Source organism: Aulonocara stuartgranti, assembly GCF_965226115.1.
Source record: "Aulonocara stuartgranti genome assembly, chromosome: 23".
Lineage (NCBI taxonomy): Eukaryota > Metazoa > Chordata > Actinopteri > Cichliformes > Cichlidae > Aulonocara > Aulonocara stuartgranti.
The window spans coordinates 35,573,350-35,598,450 of NC_138958.1; the positions used below are offsets into that span (position 1 = coordinate 35,573,350).

The following is a 25,101-nucleotide window of genomic DNA, read 5'->3' on the forward strand; positions in this document are numbered from 1 at the left end:
ACTTGCAAAATCCAAAACACTTGCAAAATCCAAAACACATGCAAATTCCAAAACACTTGCAAATTCCAAAACACTTGCAAATTCCAAAACACAACGGAAGTGCTCCAGGACGCTAGGGGCAGTGTTGAGCTCGATTTGCAAAATAAACGGCAAGTTTGTCTGTATGGGACGGTCTAGTCTCCGTCGCGCTTCCCAGGTTGCCTAGCAACCATGATACTAACCGCTGGAAACGTGTCATACAACTTTGTTTGACAGAAATGAAGGAGAACATATTTTGTTAATTTGTTTGTTTGTTTCTACAAGAGCTTTGTGTGATTTGATAAGTATCTGAGGCTGAGACCACAGGACAGTAAAACATGATTTTTGGGCTTCATTTCTGTACTGAACAGTCATTTAAGATTAGCTAGTAAATAAGAATTAGCTAATGTTGTTCATGAGACTAAAGTCATATCACTTTGGTAATGTAAATATAATATGGCCAATATTATGGTTATTATATTAATCATTATTAGCTATTACAGCAGTGAACATGAACTCTGTGTCAAATACTGAGCTTCAGTACAGATTCAAGTTGCAGTTATTTATATGTCTTATCACCTTAAATCTTCACTCAAAGACAAGTGTCTTTGACAGTGTATATATAGGTGTATCATATATAAGAGACAAATGTTGTTCCTTCAGTATGTTGGCATTACTAAATTTGGCTCATTGCTTACATATATTTATAAAAAGAAAATGTACAAGCTGTGATAAATGTTTCTGATAAAATGAAGAGTAGACTGATATATTGAATATTCCTTTATTGGGTGAGAAAATCAGACCATGTCATAACTGCTTTAAGTCATACAGAATAGATATCAGAGCCTTAAACAGGCTGACTTCTGCTAAATGGGTCAAACTGGGCAGAAAGTATACAAACACATAACATTCTTATAGAATATGATGTAACCCTATAGATCAACTTACCTCAGAATATATAAAGCATATAAACAATTACAGCAATATGATGCAACAAACACAGCAGTACTACTAATCCAAAATACTCAAAGCTTCATAGAACTGAAACAAACATTTATTTTTAGGTCCATTCTGCTGCTGATACATACTTTAGGTTTCTGAATGTTAAACTTGTTGCTGCCTTTCATAGTGTGTAACTTGAAGGCCCTGAGTACTTTCTCCCACACTGAAAACACTGGGAGGATAAAATTATTTGAACATTACTTAATAAGACTGATTCAGGACAGACAATTAGTTATGTTAAACTTTTTCTAGCAGTCCTTCACAAACAGGGAACAGTCTGTCTATTCTCTCCATCTGTCAGCTGCTGCTGGCTCTTCCTCCTCCTCTTCCTCACACACTGATGAGTTTGTCCTGGTGGATCATCAGGGGTACAAAGCCTCACAGATGATGTGCAGCAGTGGGTCCCTCAGTCTGTCCTCACTCTGGACACTTGCAGTTGTCACACATGGAAATCAAATGTGTGATAAGCTGCAGGATTCAAACACAAGTGTAACTTATAAATGAATGTTCATACTTTTATTACACAATCAGAGAGAAAGAAACAGAGAGAGAGAGTGAAGGACAGACAGACAGGTGACAGTCTCAGGTGTATACACTGCTGCAAAACAGCACAAAAGAAGGAGGATTTAGTGTTTGTGTCATTACGAAACAAAAAGAGTTCCCAGATGGTACAGTGGACACATGTGTGACTCCTGTGATTAAAGCATCTTTCTTTCAGCTTAACGAGTGAACCGTCAGCTCGTTCAAACACACGTTAAAGTCCGTTTGGCTCGACACCACCGAATAGAGGCAACAATATAACATAGCTAACATTAACAGTGCAGTGAATCCTGCTTGTGCCGTGATACTCAGGACTGCAAACCGAGCAGCATCACTGACTTTCAGCCTGTTGTGTTTGTGGATATATGACTGACTTTAATTATCCATAAAATCATCACATTCTCAGTAAGATTAAAGTCAACTATTGAACGGCGTATATTTTGAAGTAAAGGCTTTAAAACCAAGTTAGTACAAACATCGCTAATGTCACATAACTTTCCCGATATGTGGCCAACAGTAATGTTTTAATGTTCTTCATTATAACAACATTTGCGCATAAATAAGTGACATAATATTCAGTACTTACTTCTGAAAGTTTACTCTTCGGCGGCTCTGCTTCCGCCGTTTTTTTCGGTAAAATTATCCACACCACCGCCGCGCTGTGAAATCTGGGATATGTTTGGCCCATCCTTAAAATTCAGGGAAATTAAGGAAGCATTTGAGGGCCGCATTTCGAGCAGCCTTTGAATTGGGACAGCCTTCGTCGTGTTGCTGTGCCGTAATCGGCCTTAAAATGCGGCCTTTAAGGCTGCAGACCCTGAATTGGGATACAGCCCAAATCCGGTCATTGGTACTTCCTGGCTTGTGTAGTTACTAGGTAACAAAAGCTCAACACTGCCCCTAGCGTCCTGGAGCACTTCCATTGTGTTTTGGAAATTTGCATGTGTTTTGGATTTTGCAAGTGTTTTGGAGTTTGCAAGTGTTTTTGAGTTTGCAAGTGATTTGGATTTTGCAAGTGTTTTGGAGTTTGTACGTGCTTTGTCTCTGGGGGCCACCGTAATTATCCAGTACCATATCAGTATATTCCTTCTAGTGTCATTAAAATATCAATATTTAACAGTTGTAAAATGGGAATATTGGCTGCTTTATTTATTTTGTAAATACATATTGAACCAAAGCCACAACCCTCTTATTTAATTTGCTCTTGAGCCACCTTAAATATAGCCTTTTACGGCACAGCCATTTTCATTGCAGTTAATTGCAGGTTTCATGCACAATGAGGGAAAACCCTACCTGGCTGATTGATAACATTTCATAAAAGGTTGGCATGAGCTCTGTGTGTCAACATAAAAGCATTAGCTAGCAGGGAACACGCCGCCCTGCATCAGCAACTACTGTCAAGATGTTTTCGAGTCAAGCACCTAACCCTCCAGCCGCTCCAGTGGAACAGCTCAGTGACCATCTCTACAAGGCTGTGGTTGTACTCTGCAGATCCCAAGTGAAAATCTGTGATTGAGTGTAAAGCTCTGGTTGCCTTGTGGAAGAGTGTATTTTACAACAGAACAATGTTCATTTGGATGATTTTTTTGTGTGGACAAAATAAAAAATAATACCATATCACAGCACAGGCAGGTGGGAAAGTAGGTTACGTTTGCGTAATAGCAAACATGGACCTGAGCCATATCATTTCCTTTTGTCTGATTTAAGCTTTGATAACATCATCTCGCTATGACCTATATTCTGAGTTCATCATTTTCCAGCTGTGCTACATCATCCCCTCCCCTCCCAATCCTGTGTAATTCTGTTTTGTTTTGTTTTTTCCAGAGGACACTGATGATTCATACTCTAATTCACCAGTTTGGGGTATTTGTGTGGAAGATGTGGAGAGAGGGAATAGTGAGAGACAAATTAAGAGAAAAGGAGAAGCGGAGAGCGGGTAAAGAGATAAGAGGGAGAGATTGTGAGCCAAGGAAGGAGACTTATAAGCTATTTTTAGTCGCCAGCTGTGTGAGTCATTCTGAAACAGTGATGAGGAGACCTGCTGGTAGATGTTGGCGTAGAGGGGATTGCGACGCGTCCTTGTGACACACTTTGAAGCGTGTGGGGGCTCCTATAGACGAACATGTATTAAATATGTGCTCCAGTCTGGGTTGTGACAGGCTGGATTAGCATAAAACTCTATGGGAAAATATTCTTTAGCCATGATTTTGTGCCCTAAATTAATGGCACATGGTTTGAACACGAGTATCCAACAGACTAGTGATGGGATTTCCGGCTCTTTCAGCTCGGTTCACTAAAAAGAGCTGGCTCTTTCGGCTCCCAACTTGCTCTTCAGGTTGTTTTGTTGCTTTAATTAATTAATTATCAACAACAATATAAAATTATGCACAAAAGGAATTAGTAATGTAAAAAAACACGCTTTTCTTTATGTCTGTTTATATATAAATATTTATGGGGCCCCTAAAGACGAAACACGTACAAACTCCAAAGCACTTAGAAACTCCAAAGCACGTACAAACTCCAAAACACATTTCTAGCGTTAACTGAACTTCCAAAACAGAGCTACCTAGATCACTTAAATTACACAATCGAATTCATATGTCTATAGTTTTTGTATTAATACACAAACACTCATATATATATATATTCAAATAATTTAAAAAAAAAAACTTCATTTACCTGTTACTACCACACAGCCAATCCGATTGTTGGTACTTCCTGGCTTGTGTAGCCACTAGGTAACAAAAGCTCAACACGGCCCCTAGCATCCTGGAGCACTTCCGTTGTGTTTTGGAGCTCGTACGTGCTCCGGAGTTTGTACGTGTTTTGGAGTGTGTACGTGCTTTGTCTCTAGGGGCCACTGTAAATATCCATCCATCCATCCATTCGCTTCCGCTTATCCTTTTCAGGGTCGCGGGGGGCGCTGGAGCCTATCCCAGCTGTCACAGGGCGAGAGGCAGGGTACACCCTGGACAGGTCGCCAGTCTGTCGCAGGGCTAACACACAGGGACAGACAACCATTCACACTCACATTCACACCTAGTGGCAATTTGGATTATCCAATTAACCTATCCCCACAAGCTGCATGTCTTTGGACGGTGGGAGGAAGCCGGAGTACCCGGAGAGAACCCACGCAAACACGGGGAGAACATGCAAACTCCACACAGAAAGACCCCGGCCTGATGGTGGAATTGAACTCAGGACCTTCTTGCTGTGCGGCAACAGTGCTAACCACCGTGCCACCGTGCTGCCACTGTAAATATACTTTTATTTATTCACTCCACATAAAATGTAATAAATAAAGTATAAAATACAGAAACCAACTATTTACATTTCAACTTTTAACTACTTAAATTTTCAGCTTTTTCCTTTTAAACAAATTTAAAGTGAAACAACACAAAACACTGCAAACCACAACACAATAAAATATAAATGAAAATATGGAAAAAAAGGGGGGGAAAAGAACGCCCAGATCTTTAATTAAGGGAAAGGTTGGCATTTAGAACTATTAATATCACACTCAACTGACTGCGTTTTATCTTCCCATTGCACTGATGGGTGGACAGTTCTTAGGTGCCTGTGCATGTTGTTTGTGGAGCCGGCTCTATATGATATCCTTTTCTTGTAGACTCTACACTCTGCCTTTGTTTTGTCAATAAGATTGAAATGGCTCCAGACTTTGCTTCTTTTCTTGGTGTCACTCATTTTCTTTACTGTACCTTTCCAATGTGACGGTGTTGTCTCTTGTTGTTGCTCCTGGCTCTCTTTCTTTCCCTCTCTCTCCTGCTCTTGTTGTGTGCTACTGCTGTTTGAGTGTAACTACCGCCCCACCCCCTCAGCTCAGCGCTGAGCAGAGGGGGAGGGGCGCAAACGCAAGGGTGACTTGCAGCGTGAAGCGAAAAAAAGTGAAAGAGAGGGCAGGAGAAAGAAGGAAAAAAAAAACACGGCTCCTTCGCATCGTTCACTTCAAAGATCCGGCTCTAAGAGCCATTTCGTTTGCGACCGACCCATCACTACAACAGACATGATATGTTGGTTTTAATTCACTTACCACTCTAATACGTGCCATTCTTTATGGCGTTGAGGTACAGTTTGATATCTTCCCTGCACTCTAACTCTCACAGAAATGTGAAGTGGGTTAAGTCTGTAGGTCCTGCAAAAAAAACCACCACCAACAACAAAAAACCAAAAAACTAGGTGAAGGTCTCTCAGCAGATGTGAACTGTGCTTAAAAAGAAAACCCATAGCAGCAAAGTTTTGCAGCTAGGGAGTAGATACTGTCAAGAGAGGATAAACTTGAGGCAGAGAACTCTCTCCCAGCTTACCTTCAGTCACAGAGTTATCTTTTTTTAGATTGTAGGTCAGAATTGTATAACTTTAAACTACAGCAAGCTGAGGTATGTATAAAATCAGTTTTGTATTGCCACTTCTTCTCTGTTCTCAAAATAGCATAAGAGAAAGGCCGTTGATAAAGAAAACGCGTGCGTCAAATGTTTGCCTGACTGTTCCCTGTAAAAATAGATGAAATATAGTATTTTGGAAAGACTAAACTAGAAAAATGTAATTGTTAGAAAAAACTTTACCTCTTATTCTGCTTTTAAATTTTTTTTATAGTTTTTAAACTGTCTGTTATAAGCTGCTGAAGATTAGAGCAGCGGAATGTGAAAATCAGTAAACTACTTGAGGACTCCTACACAGGAACCATGTATTTACATGGTTTCCATTCATGTTCCTATATAAGAGCAAGGTTGCCAAGCACCTATGCCATTTTGCAGTCACCAGTTTGTGAGGAAATTTTAGAACTTCTGATTCAAAGTCACTTTGAAGACAGCGACTGCAACCTGGTCCAGTTCTTCAAGCAACCATTTCAAATGCAATAAAATAACAGGTTCATTGCACATGGTCACATTAATTTTGGTCACACCATAGTCTTTAACTATTGTTTTCACTAACCTGATTGTAACATTAGTGTAATCCTGTTATGAAGCCGCGAGCTGGGTGCTTCTGCCATTACCATTTCACTGTTTTGAAATCTGACAATGAAGTGAAAGGATCACACACTGTAGTGATTTGTCAATCAATAGTTAACAATAGTTTATCCTTCCTTTTTTACGCTGATGGGGCTATGTTTACAAAATCAAAATCATTGTATTATAAGCCTTGGTACTAGAACATTAAATCCTCAGGAAAGCATTTATAGCTGTCCTCCAGCAGGTTTCCAAACAATAAAACTTCTTTGTACCACCAGTCACATGCTGCTGACAATTACAAAGAATGTTAGTTTAAAGAATTCCCATGTTGGCTTCACTTTTCAGACATGCAAGCCAGTTAATCTTTGATAGACATTTGATGGCATAAATACATGTCATCATTTGAAATAACTGAAATGACTTTTTTTTCCCTTCCTCTGCACACAAAGCCTCTTTTTTCGGCTGCTCCCATATTCCCAGTGGGTTGCCACAGCAGACAGCTCCACGTATTTGATTTGCTAGATCTTAACACCGGACACCCATTCATGACACAACCCCAAATATATTTGCATCTCCCCACGGTTCTGAACGAGGGATCTTTTGTGTAATAGACCAGCAGTCCCAAACCCCCGGGCCTCGGCCCGGTACAGGTCCGTGAGTCGTTTGGTACCGGGCCGCGAGAGTTGAGGCTCAGGTGTGAAATGTATGGTTTTCAGGGTTTTTATCGGTTTTCAGCGTTATTTTGTTATCGTTTTTATCGTTTACTCGGTTTTCCTGGGTCTTTTCACGTGTGTTATGAATAAATCCTCTTTTTTTCGGTACCGGTACTAGTTTTATTTTGTTGTATTTTTCCGCGACTCCTTAAAGGCCGGTCTGTGAAAATATTGTCGGGCATAAACCGGTCCGTGGCGCAAATAAGGTTGGGGACCGCTGTAATAGACAACAGCCTTACGGTGTGTTCACACCGAACGCGATGGGCGCGTGAAAAAAGCCCCAAACGCCCCTAACTTGACGCGTGCACATTCGCACCTCTACGCGTGTCCAAGAAAAATCCATCGCGCCCCAAAATATCATATTTTAACGCGCGTGAACCGGAAATGTGGGAGGGATGTGGGAGGAAGTTTTGCAAGACCGGTATCTTTGCAAGATGGCAGCTGTCAAGCTAGCGCTTGAAGAGAGAGTCTCCCTTCTCTATTTACTGTGGAGAGCAGAGTAGCGGCGTAAAGGACATCCTTGCCGTACCTGGGTCCATCAGGTCCTCCAGAGGCGTGAGCAGTTTGGTGAGTTTCACCACTTGCTCCAGGAGCTGCGCCTGGATGACGGTCGATTTCAGCAATATCACCGTCAGCCAGTTTGAGGACCTGCTTTCCCTCGTCGGTCCCAGAATCGCCCGCCTAGACACCAACTACAGATGCTCAATCCCACCTGCAGAGCGCCTGTCCGTCTGCCTGAGGTTAGTAAAACTATTTAATACGGTAGTCCTTTATTGATACCTGTGCTAATATGCTAAACCATCCATTTATACACTGCTAACATGGATGTGCTATGCTAACAGTGAATGCGCTCGGTGTTTACTGAAAGTAACCTGTGGTACAAAGACGACTGTTTATAATATTTCTAGTGATACTCAGAAGCTCTCATCAAGTCCGATTTAATTCGATTTATGCTGTTATCAGTGTTTGCATGATAGCATGGCTGTGGTGTCACATCAATGTATGCGCTCGGTGTTTGCTGATATCAAACTGTAGCATTAGCACCACTGAGTTAACCTTGTAGTGATACTCACTCCTTTTTATTTAGACCTGGTTTAATTCTGGGATAGTTGAATGTTTGTATATAATCCCTGCAGCTGTCAGACTCTATAGCAGGCGTCACCAGCCTTTATTAAAACAGAGTTAGATAAAACTGTGAACAGTTTGGTTCATCTCTAGTTACATGGTTCTATCTTGATAAGCTGTCTTATCACAGATTAATTTTTCAAAAATATTAATGATTTAAGCAAGGAAAGGGCTACATGTCAACATACAACTCTTTATTTCTATTAATGTCTCACTTCATTCCTACCTGATTGACATGTTTAGGAATTATGAGTGATTGGCTCACTGTAGTTGTGAAAGTTGCTACCAATCAAATTATGATATGTTAAAGTTAAAATAAAACACAACTGTTTTAGATATTATCTAATATACATTTTGTAATTATCCTTATAATTACAAAATGTTTTATGTAAGATTTAAGTTTTGTGATTAAATCTGACATCACAAAAGTGTTTTGGAATTTGAATAATGTATTTTTTAACTGCAGTACACATAATACTGATTTTGAACAATTTTGTCCAGGCTCCTTGTCACCGCGGACTGCTTCAGCACCAAGCGTTCAGTTACAGAGTCGGTGTGTCAGATCACCCCCCAGGCAGCGACGGCCATCTGGGACTGTCTAGTGGACGACTTCATGGCTGTGCCTTCACCTGGAGACTGGCGGTCCATCACAGAGGGACTCCAGGAGCGCTGGAACTTCCCTCTGTGCTGTGCAGCTCTGGATGGGAAGCACGTCCAGACAAAGGCACCCCATATATCATATAGGAGACACACACATTGATATACACTAAATATTTATTTCATTTCTTTTTTGTGGTGCCCAAATTTATGCACCTGCTTGATTTTGTTTAAATAATTATTGCACACTTTTTGTAAATCCAGTAAACTTCTTTTCACTTCTCAAATATCACTGTGTGTGTCTCCTGTATGATATTTAACTGACATTTTTTTATTGTAACAACCAACGATTTATACAGGAAAATGATGTCTATTAACAAGGTTGCCCAAACTTCTGCATCCCACTGTATCAGTATATTTTGTCATTAGTATAATATGAAATAAATTCTACATGTGTCAAGTCGTGTGCCAACATTTGCTGTGTAGTAGAACTGAGACATTAGTCATTATAAAAATTTATTTGAAATAATATTAAAATTCTCACACAGAAATACATTAAACATAAATATATAAAATATAAGTATTTACTAGTGATGGGATTTCCGGCTCTTTTTAGAGATCCAGCTCTTTCGGTTCGGCTCACTAAAAAGAGCCGGCTCTTTCGGCTCCGAACCGGCTCTTCAGGTTGTTTTGTTGCTTTAATTAATTTATTATTAACAATAATATAAAATTATGCACAAAAGGAATTACTAACGTAAAAACAAGTGGTTTTATTTATATATGTTTATATATAAATATATGCGGTGGCCCCTAGAGACAAAACACGTACAAACTCCAAAACACATTTCTAGCATGAACTGAACTTCCAAAGCAGAGCTACTAGATCACTTAAATTACACAATTGAAAGCATGTGTGTATTGTTTGTGTATTTATACACAGGCACTCATATATATATTCAAATAATTTTAAAAAAAGTTCATTTACCTGTTATTACCACACACCAAATCCGGTCGTTGGTACTTGCTGGCTTGTGTAGCCACAAGATAACAAAGGCTCAACACTGCGCCCAGCATCCTGGAGCACTTCTGTTGTCTTTTGTACGTGTTTTGAGTTTTTATATGCTTCTGAGTTTTTACGTGCTTCGGAGTTTGTACGTGTTTTTACGTGTTTTGGAGTTTGTACATGCTTCAGAGTTCGTACGTGATTTGAAGTTTGTATGTGCTTTGTCTCTAGGGGCCACCGTAAATATACTTTTATTTATTCACTCCACATAAAATGTAATAAATAAATCATATAATACAAAAATCAACTATTCACATTTCAAGTTTTAACTATTTAAATTTTCAGCTTTTTCCTTTCACAAATTTAAAGTGAAAAGAACACAAAACACTGCAAACCACAACACAATTAAATATAAATTATAATATGAAAACTAAAAGAACATGCACATTCTCTGTCATATGGACCTGCATGAATAAACTTTCTCAATCCTTTATCATCTGCAACCGAAAATAGTTGTGGATGATTACTATACCTTTCTAATGTTGTTGTCCCTGCCTCTCTTTCTCTCTCTCTGGCTCTGTTCCTGTGCTACTGAGTGTAACTACCGCCCCTCCCCCCTCTGCCCAGCGTAAAGCACAAGGCTCGCGTGCAGAGTGAAGCGGAAAAAAAGTGCGAGAGAGAGGCTGAGAAAGAAAGAAAAAAAAAAACCCACGTGACGGCTCGCGATAAGGAGCCGGCTCGCGTCGTTCACGTCAAAGAGCCGGCTCTAAGAGCCATTTCGTTCGCGAACGACCCATCACTAGTATTTACAGAGAGACAGGAATAAAAAGGACCCAGCTGCTCTCCAGAGCAGGAACCAGGCTGAGGAGGAAATGCTCCATTGGAGACTGGTGTGGCTCCAGCTCCACCACCGATGGACCGTCCTGGGACCCGTCCCTCATCTGCATCGGAGCCGTCCTCCCCTGTGGGCCTGTAAAACAGCACAAAACACAAAGAAATGAGAAGGCTGCTACTAGATTTTAATTTCAACATTGAAAAAAACAAACAAACCAAAAACAGGATATAATCAGATTGGTTGTAGATCTTTAGTAAAGGTGATCACAGGCAATCCCACCGACTAAAAAGGTATCAGTGCTTGCTGTACATAACTGTGGGTGCAGCAGCAGGAGCTCAGGGACTGGGCAGCCAGGAGAAGCAACAGGGGATGCTCTGCTTCAGAATCAGTTGGTTCTATCAATACAGTATTAAATGTTAACAGGTTGAATATAATAATCATAGAGTAGGCAGTGGTCCCTCATTTATTGCAGCAGGGGTTCTCAGAATAACTAGCCCCTGGCCACACACTTTATACACTGTTTTCCACACACACACACATGAACATTGGTCACAGTTCTCACAATTGATTCTCAAAGTGGAAACCTTTGTAGACTGCAAAACGTAAAAGTATTAATATGCCGCGGTTTGTCTTCATCTGCCTGCCACTTTCGTGCGCCTTTTTCCCTCGCGGTGCAGGTGTCTATTTCCAAATGAGGCTCATAGTTATGGGTGTTTTTGTGCTGTTTTTTCTATTGGACGTGATGGTTATCAAAACCAAACATGATAAATTTGGCAAGCGCAGGAGATTTGTCAATCAGGCTGCAGAATGCAATGCTGTCCGGTGCAAAAAAAAGAAAATCAAAATAAAAAAAAAAGAGGCAGTGACGGATGAACAGCGGGACCACTGTGTGCTGTTTATTAATAAACAATAAAATATATTCTTAAATGACAACATGCCTAAAAGCAGAACGGTATTTGTACGTCAGTGGGAAAATAGCGGTGGCTTGCTAGCTTTTGTGCGGCTTCCCCGGGTCAGTGAAAACTTAGAGAAAACTTAAGAGAAATGAATGGACTTACCAGGTTGCCCGATGTCTTTACATATCTTCCTCCAAGCTCGGTCCTTTATATTCCTGTCTCGGTCCAGAAAGCAGCTGGTGTCGTACGGCTCCGGTGTTGTGCCAAAAAGTGATTGTCTGCCAAAAACTGATTTCCGGTATTTGCCAAAAACTGATTGCTCGTATTTAAACTGCTATAAGTAACTTGTTGGGCTATAATATGTGAAACATATGTCAAATGCATCCCTCATGGATGACATAAAGTCATCTTGAGCCACAAACAACATTCGTGTAACAAGGTAGAAGCCGCAATCAGTTTTTGGCAGCGACTTTTATATAACCTTTATTTATGCAGTTAAAAAAATCTCATTAACATTAAAAATGTCTTTTGTAAGAGTAAGTTGGCCAAGAGGACAGCAGAAACGGCAGCAAATATTACAATAGTTCTGTAAAAATATTTTAAGTGGGGATAAAGGACCGGATTGGTTATAATGTAAGTACAATAGCAGAGAGTTGTAAAGATACTTGAAAAACAGATATTGTTTTAATTCTCTATATAACCCCTTTGTAAACCCTGTTCACCGAAGTCTATTTACGAACATACGTAAAGATATTACACATAAAAAATACACAGAAACACTGGAAATCAGTTTTTGGCAGACAATCACTTTTTGGCACAACACCGGGTTGTTTGCTACGGCATTGATTAGCCTTCCTTCTATTGAAGAATAAAGGGCTTTGGCTGGATCTGCCCCTTTGAACTAGGTAACAGCCACGTCACCAGGCTCCTGATTGGTTGTCGCGGCGCGATTTGACGCTGGAGTTCAGATTTTTCCAACTCGAGCGGGGGACGCGAAACGCGTGTATGCACAAAATGCAACACATAAACTCACGCGCGTGGTTTTTTTTCGCGAGTCAAACGCCTGAAACGCGCTACACTCACGCGCGTTTCAGGCGTTTTCGCGACGCAAATCTGCTTCCGAATTTTCGCGGGAGCCGCAATCGCGGGTCAGCGCGCCTTTCCATTGACTTTACATGTAAGCCTGACGCTCCGCCTGCTTCTATCGCGTTCGGTGTGAACACACCGTTAGTCACAGAGAAGATATACGATCAAAAAGTTTCAGGATTTAAATTTGCCCATGTTCCATTCAAGGTTGTCTTCTAATGCATTTGCTTTTGGATTTCAAAACACTCGCCATTTTAGATGTCATTTTGGGGAAGAGGGAAAAGTGTCATAAAGACACTAAGGAGCCAATATTTTCACTCCCAACTTGTTAATTTTCAACAGTCACTTGTATGAATGAAGTGTCTTTTACTCCAAACAATTGTTTTTCCATATAATTCAAATCTTACTTTCAGATTTTTTTTACAGCAGTTACATTCTATTTTTTTTCTTTTCCCGCCTGTCCCGTTTGGTTCTTTTGCCATCAGAATTATTGTCTAAAGGCAAAGAAAGATGCCCAATGGATTTACTTTACCAAATGGACCATCCCAGCCTTGCCGTATTGGTCTATTTGATTCACCTTTGTTTTTATTGTTTATTTTATTTTATTTTCACTTGCTACACATGGGACAGACTTGACAGGGGGAAAGAAGAGGGAGGAAGGGAAAGAAAAACAGTGGGGAAGAGGATTGGTGATAAAGGGCAAAAAACAAAAACCAACAAAACAAACAGACAAAAAATACATATATCAATCATCTGGCTCACCTGTTGAGAAAGAAAAAAGAGAAAACAAGCAAAAAGAGCAATATAATAAACAACATCATCAATAATCTATGTGAATATAACAGTAAATACTAAATATTGAATATTATTGTGCAGCACATAGGATCGACAGCGCACAGTGTGCTTTGAGGTAGGAGCCAAAAAAAAGGGTGTAGTTTGTGTGTGTGAGCACCCGTGTGTACACCTGTGAGCATGAGCACGCTTGTATTTAAAAGGTTCCTTCATGTAATGATCTGCTAAAGGGTGTGGGGAGCCACAGCCCCGTCCTCCAGGGCATGAAGCAGGTATGAAGGAGATTCAGGCTCCAGACATCCAGAAGCCCTCAGAGCACAAGAGACCAAGGAAGACCAACGGAGGGGCAACCGTGCCACTCTCCCGGAAAGAGCTGAGGAGAGTCCCAGATGAGGGGTCACTCAGCAGCCGCGGAGCAGAAGCCGGGGGGGTTGCAGTGACGTGCCCGTGAGCCAGCTGTGTTAGAGTGACCGAGCCCCAGGCCGAGAGGCCAAGGGCACCTCATCCCCCGAAGGGGCCCGAGCGAGCCCCAGGATTCAGGCCCCGACAAGCAGCCACCAGGAGTGACCCGGTACGTACCTGGACGCCCATCCCTGGACACCAAGTACCACCAATGCACCGATGTCTGAGGGCGTCTGCCACTGGCAGGGGGAGTGGTGGGGGGGAGATAGGCCTCCATACCTTGGAGGTCCTGAGATGTCCCTAGAGAGGTGGCGTCTGATATCCGACCTGACATATGGACACAGACAAACAGGCACACACAGATAAAAACATCCAGTCCCACCCTTATGGTCTCATATGCAATTACTCAGCACTCACCCAACTAGTGATGGGTCGTTCGCGAACGAAATGGCTCTTAGAGCCGGCTCTTTGACGTGAACGACGCGAGCCGGCTCCTTATCGCGAGCCGTCACGTGTTTTTTTTTTTTTCTTTCTCAGCCTCTCTCTCGCACTTTTTTTCCGCTTCACTCTGCACGCGAGCCTTGTGCTTTACGCTGGGCAGAGGGGGGAGGGGCGGTAGTTACACTCAGTAGCACAGGAACAGAGAGAGAGAAAGAGAGGCAGGGACAACAACATTAGAAAGGTATAGTAATCATCCACAACTATTTTCGGTTGCAGATGATAAAGGATTGAGAAAGTTTATTCATGCAGGTCCATATGACAGAGAATGTGCATGTTCTTTTAGTTTTCATATTATAATTTATATTTAATTGTGTTGTGGTTTGCAGTGTTTTGTGTTCTTTTCACTTTAAATTTGTGAAAGGAAAAAGCTGAAAATTTAAATAGTTAAAACTTGAAATGTGAATAGTTGATTTTTGTATTATATGATTTATTTATTACATTTTATGTGGAGTGAATAAATAAAAGTATATTTACGGTGGCCCCTAGAGACAAAGCACATACAAACTTCAAATCACGTACGAACTCTGAAGCATGTACAAACTCCAAAACACGTAAAAACACGTACAAACTCAGAAGCACATAAAAACTCAAAACACGTACAAAAGACAACAGAAGTGCTCCAGGATGCTGGGCGCAGTGTTGAGCCTTTGTTATCTTGTGGCTACACAAGCCAGCAAGTACCAACGACCGGATTTGGTGTGTGGTAATAACAGGTAAATGAACTTTTTTTTAAATTATTTGAATATATATATGAGTGCCTGTGTTTAAATACACAAACAATACACACATGCTTTCAATTGTGTAATTTAAGTGATCTAGTAGCTCTGCTTTGGAAGTTCAGTTCATGCTAGAAATGTGTTTTGGAGTTTGTACGTGTTTTGTCTCTAGGGGCCACCGCATATATTTATATATAAACATATATAAATAAAACCACTTGTTTTTACGTTAGTAATTCCTTTTGTGCATAATTTTATATTATTGTTAATAATAAATTAATTAAAGCAACAAAACAACCTGAAGAGCCGGTTCGGAGCCGAAAGTGAGCCGAACCGAAAGAGCCGGATCTCTAAAAAGAGCCGGAAATCCCATCACTACACCCAACGTGGAGACAGACATAAATAGACACTGTACACACAATCACACTCCCCAAGCGTACTCTATACCCCAGGTCTTGGTACCCTTGCGCCTGGAGGGGGAAACTGCACCTAGACCCAGGTAATGTTACCCTCTTCACTGGGGTGGAGAGAAGCAGACCGCCCCGACTCCGCAGCAGCAGGGAGGTCCCACATTCCAGACCCCAATCGGATGGCCAACTCCTCTTCCCAGCCCCCGCCCCAACAGGCAACAGAGAACGGGGGTGTGTGAAGACTCCAAACCTCCCTCCGCCCGCTCATATGTAGTGTTGATGCATGTGTGTTCTAAGGTGCATTTACAGCAGCTGCAGCTACATTCTAAAGAAAAGAAAATGCTCACACCTCCACTTTCTCACCTTATATTCACTTATTGTGGTAGGCTAAACCTTTCATTGATGCATATACAGTAAGCACTGCTCTTATGCAGTACAGACTGTGCTTGTGACAGTCTGTACATCTATATTGACTGTCTGCTTTTACCTTTGTAAAAGGCATCATGGTGTTTATTATAGAGGCTGGTTAGTTCTACATTAGGCATCAGTCTAACAGGTCTAGAGACCAGTCAAAAACCCACTGATAACCACCAGTCACTAGGGAAAAATGTGTAATCTTCAGCTAGCTGACAAGTGGTTGCTGGAGTTTGCTGAATGTGGCAAGGTGAAACTGGTCACATAGAGGTGCTGCACCAAAACCTCTTTGAGATTACTTTGGTTGCTGAGAGGCCAAAACACTGATATGCCAGCAAACACTCAGCAGTAGACAGATACCTTAAGAAATCTGTTTGTTGTAGTAGTATGGCATAACCTTTACTTTGAAACTGAACATTCTCCATTTCTGATTTGTGTTGGACTAATTAAGTGCAGTAGTGAACCTTTAAACTGTTTGAGACAAACATAACCTTCAAAGTACAAATGGTCCACCTATCGCCTCTGTCAGTGCACCCCAGGGTGGCTGTGGCTACAATGTAGCATGCCATCACCAGTGTGTGAATGTGTGTGTGAATGGGTGGATGACAGGTCGTGTAAAGCGCTTTGGGGTCCTTAGGGACTAGAAAAGCGCTATACAAATACAGGCCATTTGCCATTTACCATTGAAATACCTCCACTGCAGTGAAAAGTCACAACTTTAATTTTGAATGCAAATGTTCATTTCCAGTATTAGAATTGTGCAATTGTATTAAACTTTGTCAAGTGCCACTGCTGCTAGTTTGCAAATGGTTGCAGAGAAGTTGGTTAGTGTCTTCTATGCAAACTATGGGTAACCGTGGCAACCTATTACTGACACAAAGAAGTTTTTGGTACAGCACTGTATATCTTTGTGAGCACTTCCACCTAGTGACTAGCAGCAGCTTGCCAACTGGTCTGAAACATTTCCCCTTAGCGACGAGTGGTTGCCAGAGGTTGCAGACTGGTCTCTAGGCCTGTGCTACTGAGCCTTAGGTTAGTGCTAACCACTCTTCATAATGCATATTGTGGGTTCCAAAAACAAAGGCAGAGCAGTAATATAGCAGTATAGACTATAGACCACACCAACAAAGGAGCATTGCTTGTATATGTAATAATGTAATAATTTGTAATACTGTAATAATTTGGCCTAACAGAATTAGTTACTTACATTTACAGATATCACCTGAACAGCTAAAACATTTCTTAGTGGTAAAATGAAAAAAGCCTAAAGAAAGAAAATTGTTTTTACCTGTTCTACCTGACTCACTCCTCGCTCTTCACCATGCCCTTTGCTTTGTTTTCATCTCATATGTTTGTTAGTGAAAGACTGTATGTGCAAACAAAAAAAAAACATAAAACAAACTAAAAACCCCACAGTTAAACTCTAATTTAAAAATCAAAAACACCCTCCAACTGTTTTTCCTCCTGAGATGGATCGATGTAGCCACTCACCGCACAAACGCTCATTTAAAAGTGGGCAGAGCTGCAAGCATGACCACTTCAAATTCGCTAGTGTTATTATATGTACAGATGCTGATATGAAACTAAAGTGGGGCTTATTAAATTTAATGAGAATTTTATAGTGAAGGTAATCTTGACTGCAAACATTAATGGAAAAAAACAAGCTTTGAAAAAGGACATTATCTACTGGCATGACCTAGTTCACACCATAAATACATTTTATGCAATTAGTTGAAAAGAACAGCGTCTCACACATGATTCATTTTGAGTTCACCTCTGCAAAATTAATCATTTAACGAATGGTAGAAAACCATTGTGAGACACAGTAATGTTCACACTGAAGAATTGTGGAGAGCATACATGTTCCAGGAAATTGAGATCCGGAGCCCCTCATGCCCCTTGTAATTTACACCCATGGTTAAAGGGGTAGTGGGGGTAAAAGAAATTAATTGCTCATCCTTATATCATCACACATAGTGCACCGATACACAGATCAACTTGATAAAAACTGCTTAATAAAGCAATACTGACACATTAATTTCATTAGGTCCCAGTCACATAGTCAGAGACCAGCCAGGAACTGCTCAGAAACCACCGTCCGTTGGTTGGCAGGTTGGTACTGTGGTGGTTGGAGGCTGAGTGCTGTCTCTGGGTGAAATCAGTTGCAAAAAGGGTGTTGCATCAAAAGCCTTCAATTGCCCCAGTCACTAACAATCTCAGAGAACATGTATTTTTCTCTAGTGACCAGATGTTGGATCATGGGTCATTGACCCAGTGTTTTAAGTTTTTACGGGTTCATGATGTATTCCTGAATTTATGTGTTTTACTTTGCTTAGACTGAGAGCTTTGTATTATTTCCCTGCACTCCTTAGTTTATTTATCCATGATTCTAGTTCTTATTTCTTTTTCTGATTTAGTAAGTTCCCTTTTTCGTGTCCAGTCTTGTCAAGCTTAATTTGTTCCTGTTGTGTTCCTCAGGTGTTTCCACTACCCTTATGGCCCTCCTGTGTACTGTATATATGTCTCAGTCTTCTTTTGTCATTTGTTGGGATCTCCCTTATCCCTCCTGCTGTGCGTCCCGTTGTGTGTGTGTGTGTGTGTGTGTGTGTGTGTGTGTGTGTGTGTGTGTGTGTGTGTGTGTGTTTCTCATATAATTTCCCAGTTTAACACATTCTTCTACAACTCTGCCTGCCACAAGGTGTATCATAACAGGTCAAGGGGTTACCAGCGGCCCTGATGCCTACGTGACTGAGGCCCTAAGATCTCCTGTACTTTTCAACCAAACCAGCACAATTTGGATTTGACAGCTATCTTCACATTTCTGTAGCTGTTTTTAGTGTTGCTTTAAAGTTCTTTGACACAACACCTCTTATCTTAGTAACACCCATTAGTTTGTCCTCAAAGCTTTTCTTCAGAACGCACAACCTTTTAATTCTTCATCATTTGACTCCGATGTTTTGTATCAAGCTGACGCCTTTTACTATTTTTAAGTAAAAGGCCAATCCAGTCCCACCAGTAACAGGAATAAAGGCTTAAAATTGAAATAAAAACTATGAAACACCTTTAAATGGGTAAAATAGCCTTCAGAATGATTTAGTACAACTGCCATTTTTGTTTTTCATCAGTCGTGTATCTGAGTCATAGTAAAGTGCTGCCAGGATCAGGAAAAAGATGCTATTTTCTTTTCCATTTTGATTATTATTTTCTTTACATGCACTGTTAAAAAAACATCTAAAAAAAACCCCAGTAATATTCCGGCAGCTGGGGCACCAAAAATAATACCGTGAAATAACAGAAAATAACTTTCTCATAAAAATACGGTTATTGTCAGTAATGAAAATACAATTTGTTGCCCTAATTTTACATGGGATTTTGCCGTTTTCAAGTGCTTCTAAACATTAAATTAGGAACATTTTAACGTGATTAAAAAATGAAATTACCTACAAACAAGGTCAATGAATGTGGCAATATGAATACTAATGCTTAAATTTACAGAAATATACAGTTAACAGTTGGGTTAAATAACATCATTTGATGTAAGAAAAAAAGGTTGTATATTCAATTATATTTGATGTAATACTACATTATTGTTAGAAAGCCCACTGTTTACATGTTATTTGCTTGGTTGAAGTGTTGTGGTTTGTTTATAGATAGTGCTTGCGCTGTGGAAATTGATATGTCCTACGTCATTGAACTCACCATATCTATGTTGACGCTCCTTGAATGCACCACTCTGTGCCATGTGCTGCTAGTCTGCCCTTATAGCTGCTGATAGCCAGCATTGTTATGGTAAATGGCCTGTATTTATATAGCGCTTTACTAGCCCCTAAGGACCCCAAAGCGCTTTACATATCCAGTCATCCACCCATTCACACACACATTGGTGATGGCAAGCTACATTGTAGCCACAGCCACCCTGGGGCGCACTGACAGAGGCGAGGCTGCCGGACACTGGCGCCACCGGGCCCTCTGACCACCACCAGTAGGGAATGGGTGAAGTGTCGTGCCCAAGGACACAACGACCGAGACTGTCCCAGCCGGGGCTCGAACCGGCAACCTTCCGATTACAAGGCGAACTCCCAACTCTTGAGCCACGATCGCCCCATTGTTCCTTGTGTCCTCTCATCAGCATCTCGTGGGTTTTGGTTTATTGCTGTGTGTGAATGCCAGAAGGTGGGTTCTGTTTACATGATGTTGTGTATGTCAGATGCTATTGTGTGTATTTGTTCCCTCGCGACTATGCTAATATTATCCTATGCTAATACGCTATGAAAGCTACTAAGCTAGTTAATGCTAATTATAAATCTTGTGTAATTGTTGAAGTTGTTATAGATGTGAGTGTTGAATACAGTTCCTTTTTGCTATCTCTGTGCTAGAATAATGTCTGGGCATTTTGAATGTTTTATGTGTGCTGTACTGATAGCTGCTTTATGTATCGTTACTGCAGACCACAGCTGAATAAATCTCCTAAACTTGGAAGCTGCCTCTGTGTTCTTTAACCGGAACACACCCACCATACCTTGCCGCTCTAAATCAAATCAGCTAAACTCCCGGAGACAACATTCTCTCCATTTTAATTATACAGCACAAAATAATTTGATTTATCTTTCAAAACATCTGAAAGCCATCTGAAAGCGGTTGTAGAACAGTTCTTTATGGGTTGAATAGACAATACCGGAGGAGTAGGTGAAGACGATGGCTGAACAGGTGGCTGAGCTGAGGGCGAGTGAAGAAAAGGTTGGGAAAATAATGGTGGTGAAGTTGGAGACTGAGCTGACGATAAGGCTGATGATTCCTCTACCAACTGAGCTATTGACTGGGCAATGGACTGTAACATAGTTTGTAATAAGTCTGGCTGTGACTGTAACTGGGCTATGGGTAGTGAGGCTGAATGTGATGGAGGTGAAGGCTGGGCTACTGGCTGGGCAGCTAACTGAGCTATTGGCTGGGCAGCTAACTGAGCTACTGGCTGGGCAGCTGACTCAAAAAACACAGCCCCGGTATAAATAGTCACAAGGTCTGGCGAAACAGAAAGAGTGTCTTTTCCACGCACCACAACCGGCAACTCAGAACTCTTGGGGCCCGGCTGTGGCGATGGGCGTCGGCGGGGTGAACGTCGCTTCCTTCTCGGAGATAGCTCCAACCGGCCGGGTAATTCCACATCCGGCGGGCCGGGCCGCAGATTCCCCAGCAGGCAGTGCAAAACATTCACCACTGGGCTGGGTCGGGAAGCGGTAGCGGCTGGAGGGTGGAGGTGAATTTCGTTAAGAATCAAATTCTGTGCAAGCGGGTGAAGAGAGTCCAGTAGCCAGGAGTGAGCAGAGATTAATTGTTGTAGCCTGGCTTCTACAGCGCGGTGAAATTCCTCTCCCTCACGTTCGAGCCACAGGTTAACCAACCTTGAAACGGAGTCAATCAATTCCTCCCGAAACTCCTGGGAAGGTGCGGAAGCTGCTGGGTCCATGTTTGGTCGGCTCGTACTGTCACGGCTGGGGCAGCAGTCGTGTTGTGGAATGAAAGGAGGACCCAAAATGCAGGCAGCCGACTGATGATATGAGTGAGGGTTTATTTACAGGTGACAGTGGCAGAAACAGACAACGAAGCATGAGAAATACTAACGGAAACCTAAACTGGGAAAACTAAATAACAAACCGGAGATTATACGAACGGGGGAGGCAGAGAGACACAGACAAGGAACAGGACACCATGAAACACAGACGAGCCGACAACGAACACAGACCGACACCCACTAAATATACACACACAAGGTAATTGGGTAATCACACACAGGAGGGAAGAACAGCTGAACCATATACACATGATGACCGGAGGAGACAAGCTGAACCCAATGACAACAGACAGAGACCTTCAGAACAAAACAGGAAATCTAGAACCCGAACCGGACACAAGGGGGGAGACACAGAATAACTAGAACAGAGGAAAATAATCATAAAATACAAAATGCTGGGTCAACGACCCAGCACCATGACAGTGTGTTATCAAATAGATGGATTTCTAAACCTTTTATTGTGCAATTAAAAGCTCGGCAGGTTTGAATGCTATGTAATTAGATTTTATAAGCCTCAAGAAGAAAACCTCAGTGTTTTGTGACAGGTTGCGTTTATTCTCACTGATAGCTGAGATGGTTTTTCATTTATTTATTTTTTCACTCTGGCATGACCCTGATGTGAAATGAATTCTTTCCCTGGCAATATGCTAAAACTACCACTTCATATTTTACTGTATATTACACATTGGTTGCCATACAAAGTGCGATATTTTCACACGTTATACAGTCATGTCTGCACGGCATCTTCCCACAGTGATATAAAGCTGTTCTGATCTCCATTCCTCAGTTTTATATGCAGGAATCATCCTTTGCTCCTGCAGAGGTTTTGGCACACCATAAGAGGCTATACACGGTGGGAATGATTAAGGCGCTGTTTGAAAGCTCAGCCCATTTGAACTCTGTTCCCCACCGTTCCTTTTCTGAATCATCATCTTATGAGCACAGCTAACGTTCCTTATCTCTCTTACACCTGCCCTCATTTCAGCTTCCTTCCCTCTGCCGACGTCTCTCGCTCTCCCCCTTTTCATTTTTCTTTACAGTCCCAGATTATATTTCAAGAGTAGATGAGGTAATTGTGTTGCTAACCCCATTGAAGTTAAAACTGCACAAGGGAGGAGGCAGTCTCTGAAAAGGTGATTTGTGCCAGAGCGGATGATCAACTGCATGTGTGTATGATGTGGGTGGTTGGTTTTGGAGAAGAAAGGGGGGGAGGGGAGGGGGGGGGGTTGCATTCAAGAAAAGATGAGAAAAGATTCAGACTCCTGTTGAGGTAAATCTGCAAACATATGTTTGATCTTTGGAAAAGTCAAAGTTAAGAAAAAAATCATCAGGTGATGCAACTTACATGACACGCTAATGCTTTCTTGTGTGGGTGGAAATCAGCCTGATATTAGAACGATGACTGAAACCTTTTCTTTTGTCACAACACCACCAGTGGCGTGTCTAGAAAATTTTTGTTGGGGGGGGCAGGTAGGGGCACAGATTTGGAGAAGGGTGGCAGATGTAATTGGCAGATAATGTTAAAAACAATTCTACCAACCGTTAACCATAATTCAATAACCCTGTAAACCTAATAACCGAATGTGCTTTTAACTCTTATTAGAATGAGATTTTAACCTCTACGGTGCAAAGTTTTTAGATACTGCGTTGATAAAGTACAAGAGATACAATCAGTCAGTGTTTATTCAGCAGTCAAGGACATCAATATTTGCATAGTATTTTTACTGACATGTAGTGCACATATGTTTTGGGCAAAAACATTTTTTAATATTAAAATACGAACATTTTAACATACAATTGGCAAATTAGCCAATGCCAATGCAAAACCAATGCCTGTTAAAAAAAAAGAAGATAATCTTCTCACAAACTGGTGTTTGATTTTGAAACAGGAAAAAAGTGGGGAAACAAATGAAAAGACTAAAATTTGAATAAAACCTGAAAGCAAGTAAATACTTTATATGCTGCCTTATGGTAAACTTTGGTAATATTGATGTATAAAGAACAACACTGGCTGATGATGAAATCCAGTCAGCTGGCATGGTGACACTGCCAGTATTAACCTGCAGGGCTGGACTGGGACAAAAAATCGGGCATTTTGACTACAGACCGGCCCACCAGATATTAAAGCCATAAAGCCTTTGAATGAAAACAAATGCTGTTGTGATGTACACTGTCTTTTTGGTATATGTATGATTTCTATACATTTTACGTCAGATAAAAACTTTGTTAGCAAGATTCAGATAATTATTTAATAAAAGCTAAATATTTGAATTGAGAATAAAAAAGAAAAGTATTTCTTTGTGCCCCCCTCTCCCTGTTAATGCCCTACCTGGCCCCCTGGCAACACTTTGCTAGACCCGCCCCTGCACAGTTACCAGCTGTCAGCTACTTAGAAAAGGATCCTGGTGTTATTTGTCTCTCAGAAACAGTTCATAACTTCCCTTCAACTCATTCATGTCACCTTAAAGGTAAACCTGTTTCTCCATCACAGCTCTGATGATTCAGTAAGGACATCTCCTGGTTTCATCTTCATGTTTCCCTCTCACCACATATCCAAACCGACATCATGACCAGCAGCTTTACAGCTGTGGCTCCAGCAAACATCGGCTGATACTAGAAATTAATATTAAATAAATTCTAACAACAGCTGATCAAGCTTAAAAGTGCTGCTGTTGTTTAAACATCCGCTGGTTTCCTGTTTCTGGCGCAAAGTGGGCGATAAACAAACAAGAGAGACGATCAGCTGATCATTGATCAGTTTCATGATTGAAGTAGCAATAGAAGAGGGAGGGGAGATAAGAGAAGAGGCAGCTGTAAAGACAGAATAAATCCAGCTTTGTGTCTTGTTCCATTCTAGCTAAAGTACGGGACAAACTGCGTCTCTTCTCAGCTCAATACGAAATGCGTAATATTTTCTCTGAATGAGGGACCATTCCATTTTTTAAGGAGCTGTTGGCAACTCTACTAACTAACCTTATGAATAAAATAAAGTTCACTATCAGTAACATCATAGCAACCGAACAGCTGTATAGAAACTCGTCATGCTAGCTCACGCAGTATGAGGTATTGCAACTGACTGTAAAAAGTCAGCACAACGAAAATAAACTCAACCTAAACTTGGTTTATATCTGACCCAGAGAGACTGCAGGTCATAACTTCTTACCTGAAGTTCAGTTCACCTGACACTCGGACCGGCGGCCACCTCGGGTCTCTCCTCCTGCCTCACCTTCCCTCATCCACCTGTTGCCTCTGTGGAAGCTCCGCCATAGCCACCACCAAACAACTGAGTTATTTTTACACATCGGCCAGCATCTGGCCAATCCACCACCTCTCATTGTTCATGCCGTTACAAAAAAGAAATAAATAAGTCATCAGCCCACCATGCAAATGTCCGATGGCTAGTCCAGCTATGTTAACTTGTTAACCTTTCGCCGAAAAAATGTTTTCTGCGGTGCCGTCTTTCGTGCTTGGCTCTCCTACCTTTGCTAACATGATGCAGAAGCCGGTGCTGC

At 41.3% G+C, this 25,101-nt stretch overlaps 2 long non-coding RNA genes across 2 annotated transcripts in view; one reads left to right on the forward strand and one right to left on the reverse strand.

The window, feature by feature from the left end:
* Positions 1-1,284: 1,284 nt before the first annotated feature.
* Positions 1,285-25,101, reverse strand: part of LOC309701111 — a 206,582-nt gene continuing 182,765 nt past the window's right edge. The window contains exon 3 of the long non-coding RNA XR_014274872.1: positions 1,285-1,488. This is a non-coding gene — a long non-coding RNA (uncharacterized lncRNA). The remainder of the gene's footprint in view (positions 1,489-25,101) is intronic.
* On the forward strand, positions 7,885-9,425 carry LOC309701114. Its single transcript, XR_014274875.1, has 2 exons — positions 7,885-7,983; positions 8,870-9,425. It is a non-coding gene; the product is annotated as an uncharacterized lncRNA (long non-coding RNA).